Raw genomic sequence first — 13,146 nt, 5'->3', positions numbered from 1 at the left:
TCTCACTTGGTTGCCATCCGTGATTGGGAGTACTACAACCACAAATATGATGATGATGATGATGATGATTATTATTATTATTATTATTATTATTATTATTATTATTATTATTATTATTATGCTATTGACTTAACGCCGCACCGACACAAGATAGGTCTTGCGGCGACGATGGGATAGGAAAGACCTAGGAGTTGGAAGGAAGCGGCAGTGGCCTTAATTAAGGTACAGCCCACCAGCATTTGCCTGGTGTGAAAATGGGGAAACCACGGAAAACCATCTCCAGGGCTGCCGACAGTGGGGTTCGAAACCCACTATCTAACGGATGCAAGCTCACAGCCGCGCGCCCCTAACCGCACGGCCAACTCGCCCGGTCCAACAGTAATCAGGCAGATAGTCTGCAGGCATTTGAGCACCACGTGGCAGCGAACGAAATCCTCAATCACATTACTTTTCTGTTATACCGAGTCTGCTGACTCTCATATTAGACAGTTCCTTAGTTAGTTACGCGAGGCTGACTTAATTCCGTTCCAGTCCTTAGTCCAGGATTAAATTCCTTAAGCGGAATTTGGAATTGAACCCAGGGTTTTCAGTTAACAGACAGGTCCCTTACATCACGGAAACGACCCTAAAAGACTGTTCACACAATCATAAAATTCTAGCATATGCTAATGTATTGAATAAATCACGTGCATTAAAAGACAGGGTATTCAGAAACCTAGAGTGCGTAATAATATAAACACATAATATAAATTCTTAGTCTGGTTACTTCACTTAAATTGAAAGCTTACAGTTACAAATTTCTCTATCTACATTGGCATTAAAGCCTCGTAATGGTTGAAATGGAAGGGACACAGTTGAATAAATCGCATTGAGCTCCTCTCTTCTTTCTTTAAAACGTGATGTTTTAAGTATTTATTCAGCTGTGGTACATATCCAGCGTATTCATTCGAAAAGTATTTGAAAGGGTGCGTGAGGGTTACTTGGACTGTACCTCGTGGATCCACCCCTGTGGCCCAGCGCGGCGAGCCAGTGAAACCTGCAGATTAAAGGAGCTCCTCTGGACCTGTAGCAGAGTGGAGACGTGTGGAATGTGAATTCCCTCCCGGCGGCAATTCTGAGATGGTTTTAGCATCCGAAGTACAAAAAACGTTACTGCTTTACCCGTAAAAGTGGCTACAAACCACTACTAGGCTAATGCTCGACTGGAGGTGAATAACTTCAATGCAGTTACCGAGTGCAATACACCAGTAGACTGTATTTCTAAGGTATATAGGGATAGTTCACCTAAATCGATTCCGTGCGTCCATTTATCTCCGCCATTCAAATAAAGCATGTCAAATATTTCGTGGAAAGTTATGTATGGGTGAACAAATTTCCTTAGTCACAGTGATAACACTGTCTAAAATGTGTACTTTGCAACTTCATTCATCATCATCATCATCATCTGTTTACCCTCCAGGTTCGGCTTTTCCCTCGGACTGAGCGAGGGATCGCACCTCTACCGCCTCAAGGGCAGTGTCCTGGAGCTTCGGACTCTTGGTCGGGGGATACAACTGGGGAGTATGACCAGTACCTCGCCCAGGCGGCCTCACCTGCTATAGTGAACAGGGGCCTAGTAGGGGGATGGGAAGATTGGAAGGGATAGGCAAGGATGAGGGAAGGAAGCGGCCGTGGCCTTAAGATAGGTACCATCCCGGCATTTGCCTGGAGGTGAAGTGGGAAACCACGGAAAACCACTTCGAGGATGGCTGAGGTGGGAATCGAACCCGCCTATACTCAGTTGACCTCCCGAGGCTGAGTGGACCCAGTTCCAGCCCTCGTACCACTTTTCAAATTTCGTGGCAGAGCCGGGAATCGAACCCGGACCTCCGGGGGTGGCAGCTAATCACGCTAACCACTACACCACAGAGGCGGCTGCAACTTCATTAATAATTTAAAACCAAAATGGATGTTCCTTATTTGCTTATTTAATATTACACTTACTCTGATAGATTTGTAACAACAATGGAATAGGAAAGGTACAGCCCCAGCATTTGCATGGCTTGAAAATGGAAACCCACAGAAAGCCATCTTCAACTCTGCCAATCGTTGGTTCAAACCCACTATCTTACAATCACGCAAACATTTCGTCTAGGATATACTTACCATTCCGTCCAACTCTTTGGCTGCATGCTCAGAGTACTGGCCTTCTGTTCAGAGGGTCCCGGGTTCGATTCCCAGCCGGGTCGGGGATTTTAATCGCTTTTGATTAATTCTTCTAGCTCGGAGACTGGGTGTATGTGTCCGTCCCAACACTCTGCTCATCATATTCAGATAAACACGCAATCCCTCCATATAGGGTTGGCGTCAAGAAGGGCATCCGGCCGTAAAACAGGGACAAATCCACATGTGTGAGGCAGTCCGCACCCGCAATCCCACAGGTGTGGGAAAAGCTGTAGGAATAGAAGAAGAAGGTATACTTTCCATTCCTTGTCTGCAAGATAAAGAGCGTTATGTCTACTAAAGACACTGTTGATGTGTTGTAAGGAAAAATAATACATGTGTTAGGAGTAATAAGCCAACGGCCGTAGCCATGTTGAAACACCGGATCCCGTGAGATCTCCGAGGAGGACAACTGAGTGCAGGGGGGTTCGATTCCCTCCTCAGCCATCCTCGAAGTGGTTTTCCGTGATTTCCCACTTCTACTCCAGACAAATGCCGGGATGGTACCTAAGTTAAGGCCACGGCCGCTTCCTTCCCTCTTCCTTGTCTATCCCTTCCCAATTTCCCATCCCCCCACAAGGCCCCTGTTCAGCATAGCAGGCGAGGCCGCCTGGGCGAGGTACTGGTCATGCTCCCCAGTTGTATCCCCAGACCCAGAGTCTGAAGCTCCAGGACACTGCCCTTGAGGTGGTAGAGGTGGGATCCCTCGCTGAGTCCGAGGGTAAAACCAACCCTGGAGGGTAAACAGATTACGAACGAACGAAAATCCTCTAGAGCATAATTCACTATCAGTCTCCTTGACGATCATTCGTCACATCAAATTCCAGTATTGCAGCTGGTTCTTGCAAATAGGTCCGTCTAATGTGTTCATTCCCGACCTCTCTTGCATCTCTTTATTGAAAATGTAACCTTGTGTATCACGATATAAGAAAGACATTCCAAGTCAACACAGTTTGTATTCCTGTACAACAATGTCAGTCTAAAATATATCAGGGCAGCGAAACTTTGATCTACAAACTCAATTATATCGCAAAAAATATCACCCATTGGCACAACAAATTCACTGCGTTACATTTTCTTGCTGTTAGATTCTAAGTACTTCTCCTTCTATACTGCTACCCTTTGGGGAACTTCTTCTTCTTCTTCTTCTTCTTCTTCTTCTTCTTCTTCTTCTTCTTCTTCTTCTTCTTCTTCTTCTTCTTCTTCTTCTTCTACCTCTTTTCCCACATCTGTGGGGTCGCGGGTGCGAAATGTGTCGCACATGTGGATTTGGCCCTGTTTTACGGCCGGATACCCTTTCTGAAGCCAACCCAATGTGGAGGGATGTAAACACTGTTGCGTGTTTCTGTGGTGGTTGGTAGTTGTCTGAATATGAGAGGAAAGTGTTGGGACAAACGCAAATACCCAGTCCCCGAGCCAGAAGAATTAATCAGCAGCGATTAAAATCCCCGACCCGGTCGGCAATCGAACCCGGGATCCTGTAAACCGAAGGCCTCAACGTTGACCATTCAGTCGTTGAGTAGGACAAAGCTACCCTTTGAGAATATTCATTAAAAATACCTTTAAAAAATTCACCTGTTTCAATTTCATATTTCCTACTTGACATTCAATCTTCTGTAGCTTCTTACTTGTTAACATCAATAAAAATTTGAACAGCGATTTTTTGTTGATGCGTGTTCACGCTTATTATTTACTAAAGCAAAACTACTGGATTATTATTGTTATCGGTATTATTGGTTTTGTTGCTGTTGTTGTCGTCGTCTTCTAATCCCTGTAGGAACTATCACCAAGAATTCATTCTACCATCAACTCTCACAATAGCTTAATTCTCAACCCAAATCCTCTCGTCTGCCAGCAATGAAAAATGATTGACAGCATAAGCCCACGATACGGTCAGTATTTCCTTGGCATACCGTCATAAGCTTCCTCTGAATAAAAATAAAACATAAGTGATGATGATGATGATGCTTGTTGTTTAAAGGGGCCTAGCATCGAGGTCATCGGCCCCTGAAACATAAGTGTGAATGTCCATTCCCGTCGTATCATTTCCCCTCCAGATATGTTAATATTTTGCCTAGAACAACGATCAATGAAGTACCTCAATAGTGGTACGGTAACTCTTACTACTCACTAAGTTGTAGATGGTTACTACTACTATTTTCGTTCAAACAATGAGTACTTTTTCCAAATTATCTGTTATGCTATTATTCTACGAAGCTGTTTTACGCCTCTATTTAAAGAATCTCTATTTTTAGGTCAAGTTTATTGACACCTGAAAAATGAAACAGTGTATATTGTTTACCTTCATCGTGAAGCGTGGTGACTTCTTCCCTTGCAACTGCCAGAGGGTGTTCTTAATATTTAATTCGAAGGAAATACACAGCAGGAATTAGGGCTTGTTTGTAATCTTAACCTATGTTAATTCTTCCCTTCTGGAAAATGAGGTGTATTTTATTTGTATAGAACAAGAGATGGTCCCAGAATAACAATCTTCAACCAACAAAACTTGCTCCTCACTTTCCATCGTATTTTCTTACAAGGATCTTGAACAGTCCAACGACGAACCTCGCCCAGGCGGCCTCACCTAATATGCTGAAAAGGGTCCTTGTTTGGGGATGGGAAGATTGGTAGGGATAGACAAGGAAGAGCGAAGGATGTGACCGTGGCCTTAAGTTAGGCATTTGAATTGAGGAGAAGTTGGAAACCACGGAAAACCACTTCGAGGATGGCTGAGGAGGGATCGAACATCTCTCTACTCAGATGACCTCCCGAGGCTGAGAGGACCCCATTTCAGGCCCTCGTATCACTTTTCAAATTTTGTAGCAGAGCCAGGAATCGAACCCGGGTCTCCGAGGTTGCCAGCTGATCACACTAACCACTACACCACAGAGGCGGACTCATTTGTTTTCTTATTCCTCCTACTTCCCGAATTTCCACAATAGCGTGATGGGGGCAAATTCAATAAAACTAATAATAATAATAATAATAATAATAATAATAATAATAATAATAATAATAATAATAATAATAATAATAATAATAATAATAATAATAATAATAATAATAATAATAATAATAATAACACTTATATAGTCTGTATTCATTTTGTAGATATTTTGATTTGACGCCATTTAGGCTGCCTGTGTGTCAATTTTTGCATTCCTTTTCATTCTACTAGATGGCAGGGAACGCAGAACACTGATGGGCAACCTATCGCTGAAATCTAATTAGTCCGTTGGGTAAACACCAAATGTGTCACCAAACATCGCGTCATCGCACGACATGGTGTGCCGAAACTAAATAACTCTGCCGGCTATGAACGACTCGTTATTTTGGGATCGGGAGAACGATACGCTACCACAGAGTGAGCTCAACTTCCAAATTATTCGAAGTTCAACATACAGTATAATAACTACTCTTTCTCTATGTCTGTCGCACGAGAATGGAACCACGTGGCAGATAATGTCGAAGAAATACGAGCTTCAGTATCCCTTAAATAGGCTATAAAATGAAAATCAATCGAAAGTGAATATTAATTGTCAATCAATCAATCAATCAAACAATACTGATCTGCATTTGAGGCAGTCGCCCGGGTGGCAAATTTCCTACCTGTCGTTTTCTAGCCTTTTCTTAAAAGATTTCAAAGGAATTCGAAATTTATTGAACATCTCTATTGGTAAGTTATTCCAATCCCTAACTCCCCTTCCTATAAACGAACATTTGCCCCAATTTGTCCTCTTGAATTCCAACTTTACCTTCATATTGTGATCTTTCCCACTTTTAAAGACACCACTCAAACTTATTCGTCTTTCCATGCCATCTCTCCTCTGACAGCTCGGAACATACCACTTAGACGAACAGCTTGTATTCTTTCTCCCAAGACTTCCCAGCCCAAACTTTGCAGCATTTTTGCAACGCTACGCTTTTGTCGAAAAAAAAAAAGCAAGTTGCTTTAGGTAGCACCGATACAGATAGGTCTTATGGCGACGATGGGAGACGAAGGTGCTAGGAGTGGGAAGAAAGTGGCCGTGGTCTTAATTATTGTACAGCCCCTGCATTTGCCTGGTGTGAAAATGGGAAACCATGGAAAACCATCTTCAGGGCTGCCGACGGTGGGGTTCGAACCCACGACTCGTTATTTTGCGATCTGGAGAACGATACTCTACCACAGAGTTAGCTAAACTTCCAAATTATTTGAAGTTCAACATACAGTATAATATCTGCTATGCTGAACAGGGGCCTTCTGAGGGGTTGGGAAGATTGGAAGAAATAGGCAAGGAAGCAGGGAAGGAAGCGGCCGTGGCCATGTCCCAAATACCGGACACTGGCCGCACTTAAGCGACTGCAGCTATCGAGCTCGGTTGTCGGAAATCACCCAGTAAAAATCGAGCTGCTTTTCTTTGTATTTTTTCCAGTTCTTGAATCAAGTAATCCTGGTGAAGGTCCCATACACTGGAACCATACTCTATTTGGGGTCTTACCAGAGACTTATATGCCCTATCCTTTACATCCATACTACAACCTCCAAATACCCTCATGACCATGTGCAGAGATTTGTACCCTTTATTTAAAATCCCATTTATGTAATTACCCCAACGAAAATCTTTCCTTACATTAACACCTAGATACTTACAATGATCCCCAAAAGGAACATTCACCCCATCAACGCAGTAATTAAAACAGAGAGGACTTTTCCTATTAGTGAAACCCACAACCTGACTTTTAACCCCGTTTATCACCATACCATTGCCTGCTATCCATCTCACAACATTATCGAAGTCATTTTGCAGTTGCTCACAATCTTGTAACTTATTTATTACTATGTACAGGAAAACATCACCCGCAAAAGACCTTATCTCTGATTCCACTTCTTTACTCATATATATATATATAAGAAAAAGGCCCGATAATACTGCCTCTTAATTATTACAGGGTAAGGAAAAAGCCTCGCCTACTCAAATTCTCTGAGATCTATTTTCTAGAAATATAGCAAACCATTCAGTCACCCTTCTGTCTAGTCCAATTGCACTCATTTTTTTCCAGTAGTCCCCCATGATCCACCCTATCAAATGCCTTAGACAGGTCAATAGCAATACAGTCCATTTAACCTCCTGAATCCAAAATATCTGCTATACCTTGCTGGAATCCTACAAGTTGAGCTTCAGTTGAATAACCTTTGATAAATCCGAATTGCCTTCTATCGAACCAGTTATTAATTTCGAAAACATCTCCAATATAATCAGAAAGAATGCCTTCCCAAAGCTTACATGCAACGCATGTCAAACTTACTGGCCTGTAATTTTCAGCTTTATGTCTATCACCCTTTCCTTTATACACAGGGGCTACTATAGCAACTCTCCATTCATTTGGTATAGCTCCTTCATGCAAACAATTATCAATTAAGTACTTGAGATATGGTACTGTATCCCAATCCATTGTCTTTAGTATATCCCCAGAAATCTTACCTATACCAGCCAATTTTCTAGTTTTCAACTTTTGCATCCTACTGTAAATGTCATTGTTATCATATGTAAATTTTAATACTTCTTAGGATTAGTCACCTCCTCTATCTGGACATTATCCTGGTATTTACATACTGTTGACAGAATACTTCTGATTTTTGAAGATCCTCACATACACACTCCCCGTCTTCATTAATGATTCCTGGAAAGTCCTTCTTGGAACCTGTTTCTGCCTTAAAGTACCTATATATACTCTTCCATTTTTCACTAAAATTCGAATGACTGCCCATTATGTTATCCTTAGGTGACATCTTTGCTAGATTCAATTTCCTAGTAAGTTCCTTCAATTTCTCCTTACTTTCACAGCCATTTCTAACTCTATGTCTTTCCATTTTTCACCTCCTTCTTAGTCTCTTTATTTCTCTATTATAACAAGGTGGGTATTTACCACTCCTTACCATATCTAAAGGTACAAACCTATTTTCACATTCCACAACAATTGCTTTAAACCCCTCCCCTGAGTCTGTTTACATTTTTATTTACCGTTTTCCACCGATGATAGTTACTATTTAAAAACGCCCTCATGCCTGCTTTATTAGCCATATGGTACTGCCTAACAGTCCTACTTTTAAGGCCCTCCTTTCTATCACATTTATTTTTAAGTACGACAAAAACTACTTCATGATCACTAACACCATCTATTACTCCGGTTTCTCTATAGACCTCATCTGGTTTTATCAGCACCACGTCCAGGAAATTTTCCCTCTAGTTGGTTGCGTCACTTTCTTAATCAGCTGTCCTTCCCATCTTAGCTTATTTTCCATTTTTGGTCATGTTTCCTGTCGGTCACATTACCTTCCCAATTGACATATGGTAAATTCAGATCTCCCGCTACAATCACATTGTTTCCATGTCGTTTCCCACATACCTGATTATCTTATCAAATAATTCTGAATCAGCGTCAGCGCTACCCTTTCCTGGTCTGTACATTTCAAAGACATCGAGTTGCCTATTATCTTTTGAAATGAGCCTTACACCTAGAGTTTCATGTTTATCATCTTTAAATTTTTCGTAGCTTACAAATTCTTATTTCACCAGATTGAATACTCCCCCTCAAACCATTCCTATCTTATATCTACGATACACATTTCAGTTCCGTGGGGAAAATTTCTGCGTCCATTATATAATTTCTCAGCCATGATTCAACTCCTATTACAATATGTGGTAAGTATATATCTATTAAATTACTTAATTCTATTCCTTTCTTTACAATAATTCTACAATTCATAACACTTTATGCCATCCCTACTTGACTTCCAGATCCATGTAACTGTATCACTGCTCCCTAGACCACCCCGTTTCCCTGAATGTACCTCCCTATTTCACTTCCAAACAAATTTCCTAACTTATACGTACCACTGCGGTTTAAGTGAAGGCCATCTGAGCGCAGATACCTACCTCCTACCTACCCATTAGGATCTAGAAATGTCACTCCCAGTTTCCCACCCACTCCATAGTCTCATTTAAATCCCCAATAACCCTCCAATTAGTATCGCTCCAAATAGTATTCCACCGATAACCTACTCCGCTTCCTTAAACTTCACTCGTGCTGAATTTACCAGATCCAACACGTCCCCAACTATGTTGGTATTTATATCAACTTGCCTTACGTTGTTGGTACCAACGTGAAACACTACCACCTTCTCCTTCCCCTCCTCTTTCTCTTCTACGTTTCTCAACATCTGCCTCAACCTAATTCCTGGATAACACTCTACCCTGGTTCCCTTTCCTCCACACACTTTCCCCACATGTCTAGCAAAGGAATCCCCCATGACCAGAGCCTCAACTCTAGCCACCTCATTTGATCCCCTCACCTCCTGGTCAGCTCTATCTTTCCTGACAGCTGCAGAAGCTACTTCCTCCTCCCTCTTCTCCCTCCCATGACCCTGTTCCACCTGTCTTTTCCTATCCTCTACTCTACATTTCCCTTTCTTGCCCTTTCCCTTCCTCCTACTTCCACACATCTCAGCAACAGTTCCCTGTTCCTCATCTTCCCTCTGTTATTCTAACTGCAGTGACTCGTACCGATTTCTCTCAGACACCTGTCCTGAATTCTGACTAGAGCCCTTAGCCTGCAATCTCCTTCCCCGTAGAACATTAGACAACCTGTTTTCTACAACACCCACCCTCTCCTTCCCATCCCTCTTTTACACCTACTGTATTCTATACATTTTTTGACGGAGGCCTACCTTCCTTCCTGTCTTCTGAGAGAATCCTAATTATCTCCCTCAAACTCAACAATTCCTCACTCATACTCCTCAATGCCTCGCCACACCCACAATTCCTACACCTCCACTCCTTAGCCATTATTTATGGAAAAATGAAAAGAAAATAACAAATAAAAAACTTATTATGCGCAAAAAATGAAAGGAAAGAAATGTAGTCTAGGATAGTACACAAAGATCACACGACAATAAGGTAATTAATATACTACTACACTACAATAGTACTTAGTCATACTCTATTTTTATCCTACAAAACCAGAACAGGATAAAAACTTCCGTTAATTATTGAATACCGAAAGGAATACACAAGAATTACACAATTCTAAACTGCAGTTAAGCCTATCCTAATTACAACTACAGAATTCTAGTAATATTTTACAATAATAGAATAAGCACGCTAATTTCTAATAAAATATTACTCGTATTCTACTGTACAGTTCACTACAATAATTTTAAACTACGTTCAGACGTATCCTAATTACAATAACGTATGTTACTACTAAGCGCAAACAGAAATGGAAATGGTAAGTTTGAAATTTGCAAGAACTACGGTACTCAAAGATTACCAACAAAGCTAAATGCTTAGAAAGATTATTATTAGTACTATGCTCTAATAGAAACACAAGAAACATACACACACAAGGATACACACGAATATAGCAGGCAAGATACGGTACTATCTAAATATACCGTATCTACACTACAATTCTCAACTGTGATTATATGATTTTTTACCACTGGTGGATTATTATTATTTTCCCTACTACGCGGGACGGAGAATAAAATTGTCCTTAAATGCTGAAAAATAGGAGGTTGTCTACAATAATTTCTATCTGTAAATTGACGTTGAAGATGGCCCAGAGTAGAGCTGTCAACCTACTTATCTTCTGAATTAAGGAGACGTCCAAATGATACTACTCGGGGTATCTTCATTATATTTATTAAACTTCCACATATTTTCCGAACGACTCTGGATGTAGCAATGGTTGTCACACACTATTATATGTTTTTCGAATGGGATTAAATGGATGTAGTTTTTCGTTTGTGTTGACAGCTATCACGTATGTACACAGCTGGTAAGCTTCTGAGTTTAAATGTAAGTTTTACGGCTGGGTAATTTTTGAGGTTAAGGAGCACAGAAATGGCAAATAATATTGGCATTGTAAAATATCTTTTGATAGAGGAAAATTATTTCTCAATGGATAAATTACAGCCGCCTCTGTGGTGTAGTGGTTAGCTTGATTAGCTGCCACCCCCGGAGGTCCGGGTTCGATTCCCGGCTCTGCCACGAAATTTGAAAAGTGGTGCGAGGGCTGGAACGGGGTACACTCAGCCTCGGGAGGTCAACTGAGTAGAGGTGGGTTCGATTCCCACCTCAGCCATCCTGGAAGTGGTTTTCCGTGGTCTCCCACTTCTTTTCCAGGCAAATGCCGGGATGGTACCTAACTTAAGGCCACGGCCGCTTCCTTCCCTCTTCCTTGCCTATCCCTTCCAATCTTCCCATCCCTCCACAAGGCCCCTGTTCAGCATAGCAGGTGAGGCCGCCTGGGCGAGGTACTGGTCATACTCCCCAGTTGTATCCCCCGACCAAGAGTCTGAAGCTCCAGGACACTGCCCTTGAGGTGGTAGAGGTGGGATCCCTCGCTAAGTCTGAGGGAAAAACCGAACCTGGAGGGTAAACAGATGATGATGATGATGATGATAAATTACAGTCAGTATTATCCTGAAATCTGTGAGTAATAACAAGACGAAATGTGACATTGGCGAATTTCTTTCTTTCTTTCTTTCTTTCTTTCTTTCTTTCTTTCTTTCTTTCTTTCTTTCTTAATCTGCTTACCCTCCAGGGTTGGTTTTTCCCTCGGACTCAGCGAGTTTAAAATTAGCCACATCATCTATTTTTATCCTTAATGGGAACTTTCCCGCCAAATGTATGGTCTGTGTCCTGGAGCGTGAGACATTGGGTCGGGGATTCAACTGGTGAGGATAACCAATACCTCGCCCAGGCGGCCTCATCTGCTATGAACAGGGGCTTTGGTGGGGGATGGGAAGTTTGGAAGGGGTAGACAAGGAAGAGGGAAGGAAGCAGCCGTGGCCTTAAGTTAGGTACCATCCCGGCATTTGCCTGGAGGAGAAGTGGGAAACCACGGACAAACACTTCCAGAATGGCTGAGGTGGGAATCGAACCCACCTCTACTCAGTTGACCTCCCGAGGCTGATTGGACGCCGTTCCAGCCTTTGTACCACTTTTCAAATTTCGTGGCAGAGCCGTGAATCGAACTCGGGCCTCCGGGGGTGGCAGCTAATCACACTAACCACTACACCACAGAGACGGACATATTATACTATTCTCCGGACTAAAACATGTTGGCACCGAGCTCGATAGCTGCAGTCACTTTAGAGTGGCCAGTATCCAGTATTCGGGAGATAGTGGGTTCGGACCCACTGTCGGCAGCCCCGAAGATGGTTTTCCGTGGTTTCCCATTTTCACACCAGGCAAATGCAGGGGCTGTACCTTAATTAAGGCCACGGCCACTTCCTTCCACTCCTAGACCCTCCTACCCCATCGTCGCCGTAAGGCCTATCTGTGTCGGTGCGACGTAAAGTAACTTGTAAAGTAAAAACATGTTGGATTTCATATCTAAATTTTCCAAGTCCTCATACACTTTTCTCCCTTAGTGTTCCAGTCTCTCATAAATATACCGAGTTGTACAGCTGCCCCTATTCGCTCAGTTTTATGCAACCCTTAGCTTATGGCAAAACCTAAAAACATTGACCATGGCTGCTCACAGCAATGTCTGGTCTTACTACGCTCTCTATAATTCGTTTATTCGTGTCAACCAAATCAGCATTAACGGCAAAATGCCGAATGATTGAAAAGAATCGTTAAAATTCTGTACCACAGATACTTCATGCACAGATAATATGATGGCTGAATGACTAGAATTAGTGTTGATTAAGACAGGCAATCGACATCTCGTGATAGCGGAGCGGGCCGGAAGTTAGAGGAGGAAAGCGGCGTTCGTTAGTCGGAGGTTCGAGTCTTGTATAGGACGGTTTTTCTGTTTCGTTGTTAAATGCTCGTGTTAGTCGCGTTGTTGAAGACAAATCTAAATCATGATCAGTTCTCATGTTGCAGGTACTCTGTTATGTTCATCTCTAAGTAGCTCTTAAAAGAGCTATTTGCAGTAAAATAACCT

The sequence above is a fragment of the Anabrus simplex genome, chromosome 2, assembly GCF_040414725.1.
Source record: "Anabrus simplex isolate iqAnaSimp1 chromosome 2, ASM4041472v1, whole genome shotgun sequence".
Classification (NCBI taxonomy): domain Eukaryota; kingdom Metazoa; phylum Arthropoda; class Insecta; order Orthoptera; family Tettigoniidae; genus Anabrus; species Anabrus simplex.
The sequence above is the reverse complement of the archived record's forward strand: the minus strand, read 5'-3'. Positions refer to the sequence as shown.